The following is a 16,870-nucleotide window of genomic DNA, read 5'->3' on the forward strand; positions in this document are numbered from 1 at the left end:
TCCATGGTCATACAAAGGATTCAGACTTTACATAATTAGTTGAAGAATGTCACTAAACAAACAGCAACAATAACAACAAACTTTGGGGAGGAGGGGATCTGATTTTGAGAGTTGCCTCATTTATAATGTTTACAATGTCCAGTTTTAAACAGAAAATTATAAGACAACAAACTGATTCTAAAGTTTATATGGAGAGGCAAAAGACCCAGAATAGCCAACACAGTCTTGAAGCAGAAGAACAAAGTTGGAGAATTGACACTATTCAACTTCCAGACTTACCATAAAGCTACAGTAATCAAGACAGTATGATATTGGTGAAAGAAGAGATGAACAGAATAATGGAACAGAATAGAGAGCCCAGAAATAGACCCACACAAATATAGCCAACTGATCTTTGACAAAGGAGTAAAGGCAATACAATGGAAACAGGTTTTCAACAATGTTGAAAGAACTATATATCCACATGCAGAAAAAAGTCAGTCTAGACATAGATCTTATACTCTTCAAAAAAATTAACTCAAAATGGATCACAGATCTAAATGTAAGCACAAAACTGTAACACTCCTAGAAGATAACATAGGTTTATGTTTAGTGATGACTTTCTAGATACATCAAAGTCACGATCTATGAAATAAATACTTGATAAACCGGACTTCATTAAAATTAAAAACTTCTGCTCTGTGAAAGAAACTGTCAAGTGTATGAGAAGCTATGCCGTAGGCTTAGAGAAAATATTTGTAAAAATCATATCTGATAAAGGACTGTTACCTAAAACATACGAAGAACTCTTAAAACTCAAAATAATAAAATAAACAATCCAATTAAAAAAAGAGACCAAAAATCTGAACAGATACCTCACCCAAAGAAGATACACTGATGGCAAATAAGCATATGAAAAGATGCTGTATATCATATATCATTAGAAAATTGCAAATTGAAACAACCATGAGATACCACTACACACCTACTAGAAGGACAAAATTCTAAAACTGGTATTACCAAATTCTGGCTAGGATGAGGAACAACAGAAACTCTCATTCATTGCTGGTGGGAATGCAAAATGGTACAGCCCCTTTCGAAGACAGTTTGGCAGTTTTTTATAAAACTAAACATACTCTTAGTATACATTCCAGTAGTTTGCACTCCTAGGTACTTACGCAAAGAGTTGAAAACTTATCGCACACAAAAACTTGCACGGGAATTTTTTTTAAGCCATAAAGACAAATATTATATTTCTAAAAGACATATGTACTCAAAATATAAAACAATGTGACAAAACTCTTGAAGCCAACATGTCCACAGTATAAATGGGTGTGAGGTGACATTGCACAGGGATGTTTATAGCAGCTTTATTCATAATTGCCAAAACTTGGAAGTGACCAAGCTGTTCTTCAGTAGGCGAATGGATAAATAAACTGTGGTCCATCCAGACAATGGAATATTATTCAGTGCTAAAGAAATGAGGCATCAAGCCAGAAAAAGACATAGAGGAACCTTAAATGCATATTACTAAATGGAAGAAGCCAATCTGAAAGGCCCCATACTATATGATTCCAACTGTATGACATTCTGGAAGAGGCAAAACCAGTAAGAAGATCAGTGGTTGCTATGTGTTAGGAGTGAGGGAGGGATGATAGGGACGAGTAGACAGAGCATAGAGGATCTTTAGGGCAGTGAAATATTTGTATGATACTCTAATGGTGGATACGTAACATTATATATTTGTCAAAACCCACAGAATGTACAAGACCAAGAGAGAAGCCTAATACAAACTACAGACTTTGGGTGATAATGATATGTCAATGTAGGTTCACCAGTTGTAAGGTGCCACTCTGGTGGGGGATGTTAATGGTGGAAGAGACTGTGCGTGTGTGGGTACAGGTGGTATATGAGAACTCTCTATACTTTGTGGTTAATTTTGCTGTGAACCTAAAACTGCTCTAAAAATAAAGTCTATTTTTAAAAAATGTAGTTTTTGTTTTATTCATTTAAAAATCATTTTATTTCTTGGACTTTGAAATTACTGATGTAAAGTGATCTACATTTCTTTTGTTCTGATTCTACTTGCTTATTAGTTCTCAATCCAATCTACAAAATTGTCATCATTAAAGACATCTTAGTGGGACTTCCCTGGTGGTCCAGTGGTAAAGAATCCTCCTTCCAATGCAGGGGACGCAGGTTCGATCCCTGGTCAGGGAACTAACATCCCACATGCTGCGGGGCAACTAAGCCCACGTGTCACAACTACTGAGCTCGTGCGCCTCAACTAGAGAGCCTGCATGCAGCAAACTACAGAGCCCACGAGCTCTGGAGCCCATGCACCACAACTAGAGAAGAGAAAACCCGCAAGCCACAGCTAGAGAGAAGCCCGTGTGCCGCAAGGAAGAGCCCGTGTGCCACAACTAAGACCCAACGCAGCAAAAAATAATAATAATAATAATAAAATAAATAAACAAACAAACAAATAAATGGACTTATAAAAGAAAAGACATCTTAGAAATTCTGGATACAATTTCAAATATCATACACATAACCATTTAACTCTTCCTTACACAATGTATACATTTATCAAATCATCATGTTGTATAATTTAAACATCTTATAATTTTATTTGTCAATTATACCTCAATAAAGCTGAAAAAAAAAAGAAACAGCTGATTTTTTAAGATGGGAAAAAAAGAAAAAGAGAGAAAACACTCTTTATGATGGTCTGAAACTAGGTAGACATTCCTAGCATGGTATAGCATCAGTCTGTATTTATCTTGCATAAGGTAAAGTTAACAATGGCTAGACTCTCCAAGAATACAAAATGGATGAAACACACACCAGGGAGAGATGGAAATGCCTCTTTAAGGACTGGCTGCTTCAGGTAAAAGAACATGTCATATAACAGAAGTATTCACAGCACTTTATCAAAACCACTGTGAAGTTCTGCTGTGATTGCAGCCAGTCTGCATTTAGGACAAATATTTAGCATCAATATTTGTTTCCCTCTAACTTAATGATACCTTATATAAAGTAATAAAAAACATTTCAGATAATCTGAGTTGGTCTAACATTGGTGGCCTGGAAAGCTATTCCTGCATGAATAACAATTTTGATTATAAAATGTATTTTCTTTGCTGCATGAACGGTGTGTCTTTCCACTGGATTAGAGCCTCTTTTGAGGCAGGAACCATAATTTATTCTTCTAATCCGCATAAGTCCTAGCAGGTAATTTTATACATGATTGTCTCTGTAGGTTTTTCTTTTTTAACTGAACATACTTTTTCTACATAGGTCCAATCAGTGATTGACTTTAAATAGTCACAATAGACCTTGCATAGTCAGGATAAAAGAATTATTCTCCTCCACTGAATGTGACAGGCCGAGAGCTGCACCTTATTTGCATATCCAACGCCCAGCACAGGCGCTGGCTCAGAGAGAATCCACTTGGTAAATGTTTGCTAAGGAAACATTAGAACTTGGCCGGCTCTAGGGACCACTTGGCCTGACGCTTTTATTTTCAAATTAGCAGACTAAGGCTCTGAGAGAAACACTTGCTCAAGGGAACCATGCATCAGCTAGAGAGCTGGACTTCTCCCTGTCCAGAGGTTTCTCTGCTCCTGCCTACTCAAGGAGAACCTAGGAGGGCCTGGGAAATGACAGCCTATGTCACGGACCTAGCACAGGCTAGTCAATAAATGGTAGTTTCCTTCCCCCGTCCACCTTTTCCACGGAAAGAGGAAACCCATGACATGTGATGAAGCTGTCCAGTTTGTGCTTTGGACAAACTGGATTTACATGTTAAGGTAAGCAAAGCAGTTTGACCTTTTCAGAAGTCATGTCCACAATGTCCACTGCTCCCAGAACCTGTTAATTTTTACTGTTGTCTTCAGGAGCCTTTAGAAGGGTTAATACATTAGTAAAGGAGAAATAGTCAGAAGTCTCATTTTAAAAGTGAAACTTGAGGTTCTGGTGGGAAAGTCAACAAGAAAAGAAGCCGAGATATGTTCATCCGACACTGGGCACCATGTACCAGGAACAGGTTGAGAGGCTGGGAATGCAGAGGTGAGCAAGATGTGGTCCCTGTCCTTGGGGATCTCCCAGTCCCATGTTGGATGTAAATATGATGAATAAGAGAAGAAGCAATTCACTTTCTGAACACATAAGACAAAACCTCCCAGAAGAGGCAATGTTTCAGCAAGGCTATGAAGGACTAAGAGCAATTTGCCGCCCAGGTCAAAAGAACGGCAGGCAAAGCCAGCAGTCATTAAATGGCATGCTTTAGTCTAGGAACCGCAAGGATGTGAGTGGGAATCACTGGTGGGATGGGCAGGGGCCAGATCATGAAGGGCCCAAATGAAGATGTTAGGAGCAATCTGTGGCAATGGGGGGTGGGGGTGAGGGTCTTGAAGGGTATTAGGAGAGTGATGTAATTCCACTGCATGTCAGAAACACACCTGGGGGCAGGACGGACACTGAGCTGAGGAAGGACAGGTAGAAGATGGTTACAATAGTTTAGGTGAGAGATGGCAAAGAGGAGCAGAAAGGAAGTGACAGCAGATGACGACTGGGCCAGTGATGTAGAAGCTTGGGGGCCAGGGAGAAATAGAGGATGACTCTGCATTTCAGGCTTTGGTCACTGTGCCTTTAAACATAGAAAACAGTGAAATAGGGAGGTACTGGGAGCTGGGATATGGAGAAGATAACAAGCTTACATTGTGATGCGGGCACCTTGCGACATCCAGACCTACTTGGGAATGATCGGCATGTAGATGATATACACAGAGGATACATAATAATTAAACCAATTATCCAGGGAGAATTCAGCACCCTGGAAACTCCCGTGCTCAAGGCCTGGGTGGAGGAGGAGGAGCTGGGCTGGGGAAGGTGTAGTCAGAGATGGAAGCCACAGAACGAGCATTACAGACAGGGGGGAGCAGTTGGTTAGTTGTATCAAATATTTAATAAAGAGTAAGTGATACAAAACCTAAAATATGCCTTTTGGGTTCAGCAGTCATCGCGGGCAGTTTCAGAGAAGCCTGAGTAGAGGGCTGAGCAGTGAATGATCCCCAAGAAGAAGTGTAGCTCAGCAGCAGAGAGATTTAGGGTATTTTGAAGAGAAAATGAATAATTTATCGCCACACAATATTCTCTCACATGTAGAAGCAGTAAAATAATTCGTGAACTGGCAGGTTATTTTCTGCCAGGTTCCAGTTCAATTTAACAAACAGTTATTGAATTCCTGCCCGGCACAGGGCCACGGAGCACCAGGCGTCCATGACGTGCCACCGAACAAGATACGGTTCCTACCGGCGAGCACTTTGGAACTGCGAGGGAGTCCCTCGCCTCCCCAGCTAGCCACACCCAGAGGGAGTGAGGCCAGGGTCAGCGTGAATTGAGCTGTGTCCAGACTGCCCTGAGCATGGAGGGGATGCCTGGGAGGGCGGAGCCCAGGGGCCAGCAGGAGAACGAGGGAAAGGCAGGCAGCGTGCTTGCTGGGAGGGCTGGGGACTTGTGAGCAGGGAGCGTGCGGGGACCAGAGGGAGACGGGGAGGGTGTCTGGGCCCTGTCTGAGCAAAGTCCCCCCTCTGGCACTGTGACAGAGCCTGGGGAGACACACAGTGGCCCTCTGCACTTGACGTATAAATGAAAGCAATGGAGCCCTTTCCTTCTTCGTATCTTAGGTTTGTATTTCACATTTAAACTGCCAACTTTAGATTGGTCATGAGGTCTCCCATGCTGACTTAATGGTCAGTTTCCTGTGATATTTTTCTAATATTCCTGCCAAAGCCTCAAGAGGAATAACAAGCAGGGGTACGGGTTCATCTGATTCGGATTAAAGCTGCAGCCTGAACTTCTCACCCTCCACTCAAGTGTCAGAGGCTAAAGGTCTCTAGCCCCGTCTCTTTAGGAGTGTTCCGGGTGTGGCGCTCCAAGATGGTCAGAAACAAGTCACCTGCTCCGGGGATCAGAGGCGAGCACCTCCGGGAGCTGCAGCTCCGCCTCTGAGGGGCCTGGGAAAGGTTCCCCGTCTGTCTGGGAGTTTACAAAACAGATTCTGCAGAGCAGGGTGGAGAGCTATGCCATGTGGACTTGTCTGGTATGTACTCACCCAACGTGGGGCCTTTCAAATATGACAGGCCATCCAGTAGGATGGCCTTACGGTGTCTGGGGTGGGGGGGAGAGTGTAATTAGAAGTCCACAAGTGGCTGTCACCATGCCACAGCTGAGCCAGTGAAGGCCATGCCTCCCCCTTGCTGAGCTTTTCACTCTGGCTGCTCTTCTACCACGTGGTCCTGCGGCAGCAGAAATGCTGGCCCCTCTTCCAGCCCATAACCCCACAAACTGTCCCTGGATGTCAGTGGAGGCGTGGGAGAGAAATGGTTAAGCATGGACGGATCTCACTATGCAAAGAAAATGAAGTAGTATGTGATGTTGATTAAGGGGGAAAGGATGTACGTGTGGGACTGGTAACTTGTATAATATATATTTTCAATTGAGATACAATTGATGTAGAACATTGTATAAGTTTAAGGTGTACAACATAATGATTTGATATTTGTATATACTGTGAAATGATCACCACAATAAGTTTAGTTAACATCCATCTTCACACAGTTACTAATTTTTTTTCTTGTGATGGGAACTTTTAAGTTCTACTCTCTAAGCAACTTCCAAATATGCGACACAGTATTGTTAACTATAGTCACCACGCAATACGTTACATCCCCAGAAAATAATTTTAAATAAGCAATAGACTCTAATAATGAGGGTTGCAGGGAAGAGTGTAAGTTCCTTTGGCAAATCAATAAAGGACATCGGCCACAGTGGTCCAAAAGTAAAGAGCTAAAAACAAAAGTCCAGGTTTTCTTGGGCTTCTTTAGTTTGGGGATTTCAGACAAAGTTTAAATTCACATATTCCTGCATCAGAGAAGTCAGATGGGGTGTCCTTAGCTTTTTAACTGTTCCCAACAATTGCATCTAATCCAGATAAAATTTCTCTAGTGAGAATTAGTCCAAGTTGAAGCAAGGGTCATACCAGAGATTTCTGAGAAAACTGAAAGAAAGCAAAACAGCCCAGGTGGAGGGGGAGAACTGGATGGTACAAAGCACTCACTCTCTGGCGCTAAGGGGTGTCTCTCGGCTCCTCCCCCTGCCTGCCCCATAGACGTGGGGTCCCCCTCGACCAGCCTTGGTCTTCTTCTCCTTACTGTCCCACTCTCGGGACCTCATACCTTCATATGCAGATGACTTTACATCTCTGTCTCCAGCTGAGGCCCCTGTCCAGCTCCACACCCGCACACCCAACTTCACCTGGACACTTCCACTGGCACTGGCCCCTCAGGTGCCTCAGCTCATCACTCCTTCCCCCTCTCAGACCCTGGCCGGACTCCCCTCACCTCCCTCCTCAGCTGTTTCCTGACTCAAGGAAGGGCATCACTACCACCCAGCTGATCAAACCAGGAGGAGTCTGGTCCCCCTGAATTCTGAACAACAACAGCAATAATAATAGCACCAGTTGTTCATAGGTTCTTGTGAGAATTAAATGAGATCAATGTCAAGAGCTTAGTATACTAGTCAACATATAGTAAACACTCACAAAATGGTAGCCATGGTCATCTATTATTTATGTGGCAAAGCAAGGCATTTTTAAAAACATTGCTAATATTTTTAAAAATGCAATACAAATATCTAAAAATATATATAGAGAGAAGTGAATAATATTAATAATATAAACTCCTTCTTTGGCCCTGCTGTCCTATTTTGTAGTTTCTTGCGTATTCTTCCTGAAGTCATTTTGAGTAGCTGGTTGGAAAAGGTTACATAAGAGGCCATTTAAAAATATAAAGATCAGGAAAACCCCATGATTAGCAGTTTCAGGGGCTCACTAGAGTTGGGCCCTGGGTACCAGCTGTGCAGAGAGCTACTGACCAAGAAGCAGATGGCCTGGTGGGATCTGCCAGCTGGCAGCCCTGATGAAATGTGGATGCTCTAGCAACAGGAGGTGTGAAGAGAGAGGACCTTCAAGATGGCAGAGGAGTAAGACATGGAGATCACTTTCCTCCCCACAAATACATCAAAAATACACCTACATGTGGAACAACTCCTACAGAACACCCACTGAACACTGTCAGAAGACCTCAGACTTCCCAAAAGCCGTGTGGCTGACAGGGTCTTGGTGCTCCGGTCGGCTGTCAGGCCTGAGCCTCTGAGGTGAGGTGGGAGAGCCGAGTTCAAGACATTGGACCACCAGAGACCTCCCGGCCTCACATAATATCAATCAGTGAGAGCTCTCCCAGAGATCTCCGTCTCAGCATTAAGACCCAGCTCCACTCAATGACGAGCAAGCAACAGTGCTGGACACCCTATGCCAAACAACTAGCAAGACAGGAACACAACCCCACCCATTAGCAGAGAGGCTGCCTAAAATCGTAGTAAGTTCACAGACACCCCAAAACACACCACCGGACGTGGTCCTGCCCACCAGAAAGACAAGATCCAGTCTCATCCACCAGAGCACAGGCACCAGTACCCTCCACCAGGAAGCCTACACAACCCCCTGAACCAACCTTACCCACTGGGGGCAGACAAAAAAACAACGGGAACTATGAACCTGCAGCCTGAGAAAAGGAGACCCCAAACACAGTAAGTTAAGCAAAATAAGAAGACAGAGAAATACTCAGCAGATGAAGGAGCAAGGTCAAAACCCAACAGACCAAACAAATGAAGAGGAAATAGGCAGTCTACCTGAAAAAGAATTCAGAGTAATGATAGTAAAGATGATCCAAAATCTTAGAATGGAGAAAATACAAGAAATGTTTAATAAGGACCTAGAAGAAATAAAGAACAAACAAACAATGATGAACAACACAATAAATGAAATTAAAAATTCTCTAGAAGGAATCAATAGCAGAATAACTGAGGCAAAAGAACAGATAAGTGACCTGGAAGATAAAATAGTGGAAATAACTACTGCAGAGCAGAATAAAGAAAAAAGAATGAAAAGAATTGAGGACAGTCTCAGAGACCTCTGGGACAACATTAAACACACCAATATTTGAATTATAGGGGTCCCAGAAGAAGAGAGAAAAAGAAAGGGACTGAGAAAATATTTGAAGATATTATAGTTGAAAACTTTCCTAATATGGGAAAGGAAACAGTCAATCAAGTCCAGGAAGTGCAGAGAGTCCCATACAGGATAAATCCAAGGAGAAACACGTTAAGACACATATAAATCAAGCTATCAAAAATTAAATACAAAGAAAAAATATTGAAAGCAGCAAGGGAAAAGCAACAAATAACATATAAGGGAATCCCCATAAGGTTAACAGCTGATCTTTCAGCAGAAACTCTGCAAGCCAGAGGGGGTGGCAGGACATATTTAAAGTGATGAAAGGGAAAAACCTACAACCAAGATTCCTCTACCCAGCAAGGATCTCATTGAGATTCCGCGGAGAAATTAAAACCTTTACAGACAAGCAAAAGCTGAGAGAATTCAGCACCACCAAACCAGCTTTACAACAAATGCTAAAAGAACTTCTCTAGACAGGAAACACAAGAGAAGGGTAAGACCTACAATAACAAACGCAAAACAATTAAGAAAATGGTAATAGGAATATACATATCGATAATTGCCTTAAATGTAAATGGATTAAATGCTCCAACCAAAAGACATAGACTGGCTGAATGGATACAAAGACAAGACCCGTACATATGCTGTCTACAAGACACTGACTTCAGACCTAGGGACACATACAGACTGAAAGTGAGGGGATGGAAAAGAATATTCCATGCAAATGGAAATCAAAAGAAAGCTGGAGTAGCAATTCTCATATCAGATAAAATAGACTTTTAAAAAAAAGACTATTACAAGAGACAAAGAAGGACACTACATAATGATCGAGGAAGCAATCCAAGAAGAAGATATAACAATTGTAAATATTTATGCTCCCAACATAGGAGCACCTCAATACATAAGGCAAATGCTAACAGCCATAAAAGGGGAAATCGACAGTAACACAATCATAGTAGGGGACTTTAACACCCCACTTTCACCTATGGAAAGATCAACCAAAATGAAAATAAATAAGGAAACACAAGCTTTAAATGACACATTACACAAGATGGAATTAATTGATATTTATAGGACATTCCATCCAAAAACAAAAGAATACACTTTCTTCTCAAGTGCTCATGGAACATTCTCCAGGATAGATCATATCTTGGGTCACAAATCAAGCCTTGGTAAATTTAAGAAGATTGAAATCATATCAAGTATCTTTTCCGACCACAACGATATGAGACTAGATATCAATTACAGGAAAAAAAACTGTAAAAAATACAAACACATGGAGGCTAAACAATACATTACTAAATAACCAAGAGATCACTGAAGAAATCAAAGAGGAAATCAAAAAATACTTAGAAACAAATGACAATGGAAACATGATGACTCAAAACCTATGGGATGCAGCAAAAGCAGTTCTAAGATGGAAGTATATAGCAATAAAATCCTATCTCAAGAAACAAGAAACATCTCAAATAAACAACCTAACCTTACACCTAAAGCAATTAGAGAAAGAAGAACAAAAAAAACACAAAGTTAGCCGAAGGAAAGAAATCATAAAGATCAGATCAGAAATAAATAAAAAAGAAATGAAGGAAACGATAGCAAAGATCAATAAAACTAAAAGCTGGTTCTTTGAGGAGAAAAACAAAATTGATAAACCATTAGCCAGACTCATCAAGAAAAAAAGGGAGAAGACTCAAATCAACAGAATTAGAAATGAAAAAGGAGAAGTATCAACTGACACTGCAGAAATACAAAGGATCATGAGAGATTACTACAAGCAATATATGCCAATAAAATGGACAACCTGGAAGAAATGGACAAATTCTTAGAAAAGCACAACCTTCCAAGACTGAAGCAGGAAGAAATAGAAAATATGAACAGACCAATCACAAGCACTGAAATTGAAACTGTGATTAAAAATCTTCCAACAAACAAAAGCCCAGGACCTGATGGCTTCACAGGCGAATTCTATCAAACATTTAGAGAAGAGCTAACACCTATCCTTCTCAAACTCTTCCAAAATATAGCAGAGGGAGGAACACTCCCAAACTCATTCTATGAGGCAACCATCACCCTGATAACAAAACCAGACAAAGATGTCACAAAAGAAGAAAACTACAAACCACTATCACTGATGAACATAGATGCAAAAATCCTCAACAAAATACTAGCAAACAGAATCCAACAGCACATTAAAAGGATCATACACCATGATCAAGTGGGGTTTATCCCAGGAATGCAAGGATTCTTCAAAATATACAAATCAGTCAATGTCATACACCATATTAACAAATTGAAGGATAAAAACCGTATGATCATCTCAATAGATGCAGAAAAAGCTTTCAACAAAATTCAATACCCATTTATGATAAAAACGCTCCAGAAAGTAGGCATAGAGGGAACTTACCTCAATGTAATAAAGGTCATATATGACAAACCCACAGCCAACATCGTTCTCAATGGTGAAAAACTGAAACTATTTCCACTAAGATCAGGAACAAGACAAGGTTTCCCACCCTCACCACTATTATTCAACGTAATTTTGGAAGTTCTAGCCACAGCAATCAGAGACAAAAAAGAAATAAAAGGAATCCAAATTGGCAAAGAAGTAAAACTGTCACTGTTTGCAGATGACATGATACTATACATAGAGAATCCTTAAGATGCTACCAGAAAACTACTAGAGCTAATCAATGAATTTGGTAAAGTAGCAGGATACAAAATTAATGCATAGAAATCTGCTGCATTTCTATACACTAATGATGAAAAATCGGAAAGAGAAATTAAGGGAACACTCCCATTTACCACTGCAACAAAGAGAATAAAATACCTAGGAATAATCCTACCTAAGGAGACAAAAGACCTGTATGAACAAAACTATAAGACACTGAGGAAAGTAATTTAAGATGATACAAACAGACGGAGAGATATACCATGTTCCTGGATTGGAAGAATCAACATTGTGAAAATGACTATACTACCCAAAGCAATTTACAGATTCAATGCAATCCCTATCAAACTACCAATGGCATTTTTCACAAAACTAGAACAAAAAGTTTCACAATTTGTATGGAAACACAAAAGACCCCAAATAGCTAAAGCAATCTTGAGAAAGAAAAACGGAGCTGGAGGATCAGGCTTCCTAACTTCAGACTATACTACAAAGCTGCAGTAATCAAGACAGTATGGTACTGGCACAAAAACAGAAATCTAGATCGATGGAACAGGATAGAAAGCCCAGAGATAGACCCACGTACATATGGTTACCTTATTTTTGATAAAGGAGGAAAGAATATACAATGGAGAAAAGACAGTCTCTTCAATAAGTGGTGCTGGGAAAACTGGACAGCTACATGTAAAAGAATGAAATTAGAACACTCCCTAACACCATACACAAAAATAAACTCAAAATGGATTAAAGACCTAAATGTAAGGCTAGACAATATAAAACTCTTAAAGGCAAACATAGGCAGAACAGTCTATGACATAAATCACAGCAAGATCTTTTTTGACCCACCTCCTAGAGAAATGGAAATAAAAACAAAAATAAACAAATGGGACCTAGTGAAACTTAAAAGTTTTGCACAGCAAAAGAAATCAGAAACAAGACAAAAAGACAACCCTCAGAATGGGAGAAGATATTTGCAAATGAAGCAAGTGACAGAGGATTAATCTCCAAAATATACAAGCAGTTCATGCAGCTCAATATCAAAAAAACCAACAACCCAATCCAAAAATGGGCAGAAGACCTAAATAGACATTTCTCCAGAGAAGATATACAGATTGCCAACAAATACATGAAAGGATGCTCAACATCACTAATCATTAGAGAAATGCAAAAGAAAACTACAATGAGGTATCACCTCACACTGGTCAGAATGGCCATCATTAAAAAATCCACAAACAATAAATGCTGGAGAGGGTGTGGAGAAAAGGGAACCCTCCTACACTGTTGGTGGGAATGTAAATTGATACAGCCACTATGGAGAACAGTAGGAGGTTCCTTAAAAAACTAAAAATAGAACTACCATATGACCCAGCAATCCCACTACTGGGCATATACCCTGAGAAAACCGTAACTCAGAGTCATGTACAATGTTCACTGCAGCAGTATTTACAATAGCCAGGACATGGAAGCAACCTAAGTGTCCAATGACAGATGAATGGATATAGAAGATGTGGCACATATATACAATGGAATATTACTCAGCCATAAAAAGAAACGAAATTGAGTTATTTGTAGTGATATACACTACAAATGGATGGACCTAGAGTATGTCATACAGAGTGAATTAAGTCAGAAAGAGAAAAACAAATACCATATGCTAACACATATATATGGAATCTAAAAAAAAAAAATGCTTTGAAGAACTTAGGGCAGGCCAGGAATAAAGATGCAGCAGACGTAGAGAGTAGACTTGAGGACACGGGGAGGGGGAAGGGTAAGCTGGGACGAAGTGAGAGAGTGGCATGGACATATATACATTACCAAATGTAAAATAGATAGCTAGTGGGAAACAGCCACATAGCACAGGGAGATCAGCTCAGTGCTTTGTGACCACCTAGAGGGATGGGATAGGGAGGGTGGGAGGCAGATGCAAGAGGGAGGGGATATGGGGATATAAGTATATGTATAGCTGATTCACTTTGTTATACAGCAGAAACTAGCACAACAATATAAAGCAATTATACCCCAATAAAGATGTTAAAAAAATATATAGAAAGGTCAATGTTTTTCATGTGGGAAATCCCCTATCTTTGACCCTTCCATGTCTGTACTTGTCTGTACTCCATGGCTGCTCCCATTCTATACAGGCTACCTTGGGGTGAGGTTTGTGGTGGCAGGTGGGGGTGGGGATGAAGATGCCTTTCCTGCACATTAAATTAGTTATAAAAACAAAAGTGAAAGTTCAAAATAATCACATCAAAATTTCATGTGTTCTTGTCTGGGTAATTCCTACTGGCATTTTAGGGTCATTTTCCCAGGAAGCTGTCTCTGAAGCCCTTTCCCCCTTAGCTATCCTGTACTTACAGCGATTACATCATTTGTCCAAGTAAATCATTACTCATTTCTCAACCGAGGCACCGTGGGCATTTGGGGACAGATAATTCCTTGTGGGTGGTGCTACCTTGTGCATTGTGGGAGGTTAGCAGCATCTCTGGCCCCGCCCATTAGATGCCAGTAGCATCACCCCAGGTGTGACAAGCAAAAACGTTCCCAGACCTCGAGACAGGGCAAACTGCTGCCCCATCTCGGGTTGAGAATCACAGCATTAGCCTGAGATCTCAGGGTGAGGATTCTGTCTCATTTGTCTCCATAGTAAAGTAAGGCCCTCAGGAGACAGCCCTGATGAAATGAACTGAAGGAACAGTTGACAAAGTACTGCTACTCTCCAACAGTAAATCGGTTCTAAACTCTTCACAAAAGAACAAAGTGTGCTTTAAACTCTTACTTTAATATGATTATTTTTTTACAGTTGAGGTCCATGAAGGCACAAATGCAATGAGAATTTCTAACCTTGGGACTTACAAGTTGAATTCAGAAAATCACAAGGCAACATAAACATCTTGGGAAGAATTAACTTTAAAGGAGGACATGAAAAACACTCCGAATTGTGTTTCACAAAAAGACCTAAGCTCTCTTTGGAGACTCCAGAAGCAGCCTGTGTGGCTTTGAATCCTAGCAGTGCTATTTACTAACTGTAAATCGACAAGTTATTTCATACCTCTGTGCCTCTGTTTCCTCATCTGTAAAATGGGAATGATGTTAGAGCCTATCTTATAGGGTTGTTATGAGAATTAAATGAGTAAATATTTGTACGATACTTAGAGCCATGCTTGGTGAGCACTTTGTGTTCTAAAGAAATGAAATCACCCCTTAATGGGATTTGTATTTAATTTATAGATTCAGAATTTCAAAATGACCATGATTATCATGTAACCACCTATATCCTTCTCCCAATGATTTGTCTATGGTTTCAGTCTAGGTAATTGTCACAAATTATTATATGACATAACACAATATATAACATTGTACATTTTCTGTGATATTCTTAAAGGGAAAATTTAAAGTATATTATCCATTTTCATAGACTACCATTATTTAAAATTATTAATATTACTTAAATAACTCAAATCAAATATGTGCCTTTGTGTGTAGAGGTAAACTGTAAAAATCACTTTTGTCAGCACTCTCTCTTACCCTCTCCCTCATCCCACATTATAATACATTGTCATTAGTTGTCCTTTTAAATACAAAGGGCAGTGACAGATGCACTATAATCCTAATCAATTCCATATCTCCATAAAACAGTACTGAACAAGGCGAATGCCCTTGTTTTATACATGTTGTGATTAGTTAGTATTTATTAAGTAACAACATAAGTTAGGCAGATCTAACATTAAATTAGAAATTCAGAGATCATCTTGGGCATCAAGGCCCTGTGTTAGCAGTCTGAGAAAATGTCCCAAACCAAAATGCTAATAGAACATGCCACCTCTTAAAAATCTCATTCAGGAGCTTTGATTTGCTGCAATTTGCCTCAAAGGTGACAAACTTTGCAAGGTATTGTGATACCTTGGCTATGCCTGCATTTTGAGATGGTTAGTTTCAGTTAGCTCACCCAGGTACTTAGACTTGCAATTAGCTTTTCATTACTCACAGGGGAAATTATTTTTCAATTACAAATTCAATCAAAACAGAATTATAATTGTGGTTGCTAAGATAACAGAGACTGCACTGTTCTGACTTGCAGTAACAAATATTTACAGACGGCTACTGTGTACTGGCGCTGTCAGAGTTGCAGAAGCAATGGTGAGGCATGGTCACCATTCTGGAGGTTCACACCTTCACTAAAGACAGCAGACCTGTCTGGTTTCCGAGACCTGAACATGAGAGCCACACATCCACATATGCCCAGCCAGGCGTCAGTCCTCCCAGCCATGGACATCCTTAGTACAACCTATTTTTCAAGCCAATGAAAAGTTAACACTGCTCAACAACTCTCCAAGTGTAAATCGGGACCCAGGACATTAATTGTCTGTCCACACAGGAGAGAAACTTCCAGACAAAAAAAAGTGAGTAAAATTCTTGTGGGTAACATTTACAGGAGACCTTTGGCTCTCTTGTTTTCATTTGCCTACCTGGCAGAAGCTACGTGCCCTCTGGCTATGATTCCCGTTAGGATTCTGCATTAGCTCAGCATTTCAAATATGCATGAGAAATGTAGAGCCCACAAAGCTTTAAAAATAAAACATGAGACCAGCTCTATCACTGTGTCTGCAGTGCACGAGGAAGAAAACGAATAAAATCACAACCCCTTATTGCTCTCCAGGCATTAATCATAATATACCATGTGAATGGGTGAGTGTCTAATTAACTGCTCATCAATCTCAAAGTTTTAAAAGTGCTGTCACTGCCCTCAGGCTGGAAGTCTTCCTTCAGCCTGCTTTCAGGTAATCTGTGTCTTGAAGGAACTCATAAGGAAGGCAAAGAAATTCCACGGGTGTTCCCTTCAGCCAGGCTACCTCCATCTCTGCCTACCTACTCTGCCTGTTTCTTTTGATCACCCCGCTGTGACTACTCCTTTGGCCTCTGTTCTACCCACTGCTCCTGCGCCCTGAGAATCTCAGCTCACATACCTCCAGCCAAATGCTTTTCTTATTTCATAATATTTTTGGAGACGTAGCTGTCCTAAGAATTATTCCAATGATAACAACCTCCTGCCACTCTAACCAATTTTACACAAGCTGGGCCCTTATCAAGAGCACTGTGGTGTCTGGCGTTGTTGCATTCCCACATGTTTATGCAGT

The 16,870-nt window shown here is 40.5% G+C and overlaps 1 protein-coding gene across 4 annotated transcripts in view; it reads right to left on the bottom strand.

The window, feature by feature from the left end:
- STARD13 (StAR related lipid transfer domain containing 13) overlaps positions 1–16,870 on the bottom strand; it is a 227,928-nt gene that overhangs the window by 50,199 nt on the left and 160,859 nt on the right. The gene's annotated exons all lie outside the window — the stretch shown is intronic.

The sequence above is a fragment of the Balaenoptera musculus genome, chromosome 18 (assembly GCF_009873245.2).
Source record: "Balaenoptera musculus isolate JJ_BM4_2016_0621 chromosome 18, mBalMus1.pri.v3, whole genome shotgun sequence".
Lineage (NCBI taxonomy): Eukaryota > Metazoa > Chordata > Mammalia > Artiodactyla > Balaenopteridae > Balaenoptera > Balaenoptera musculus.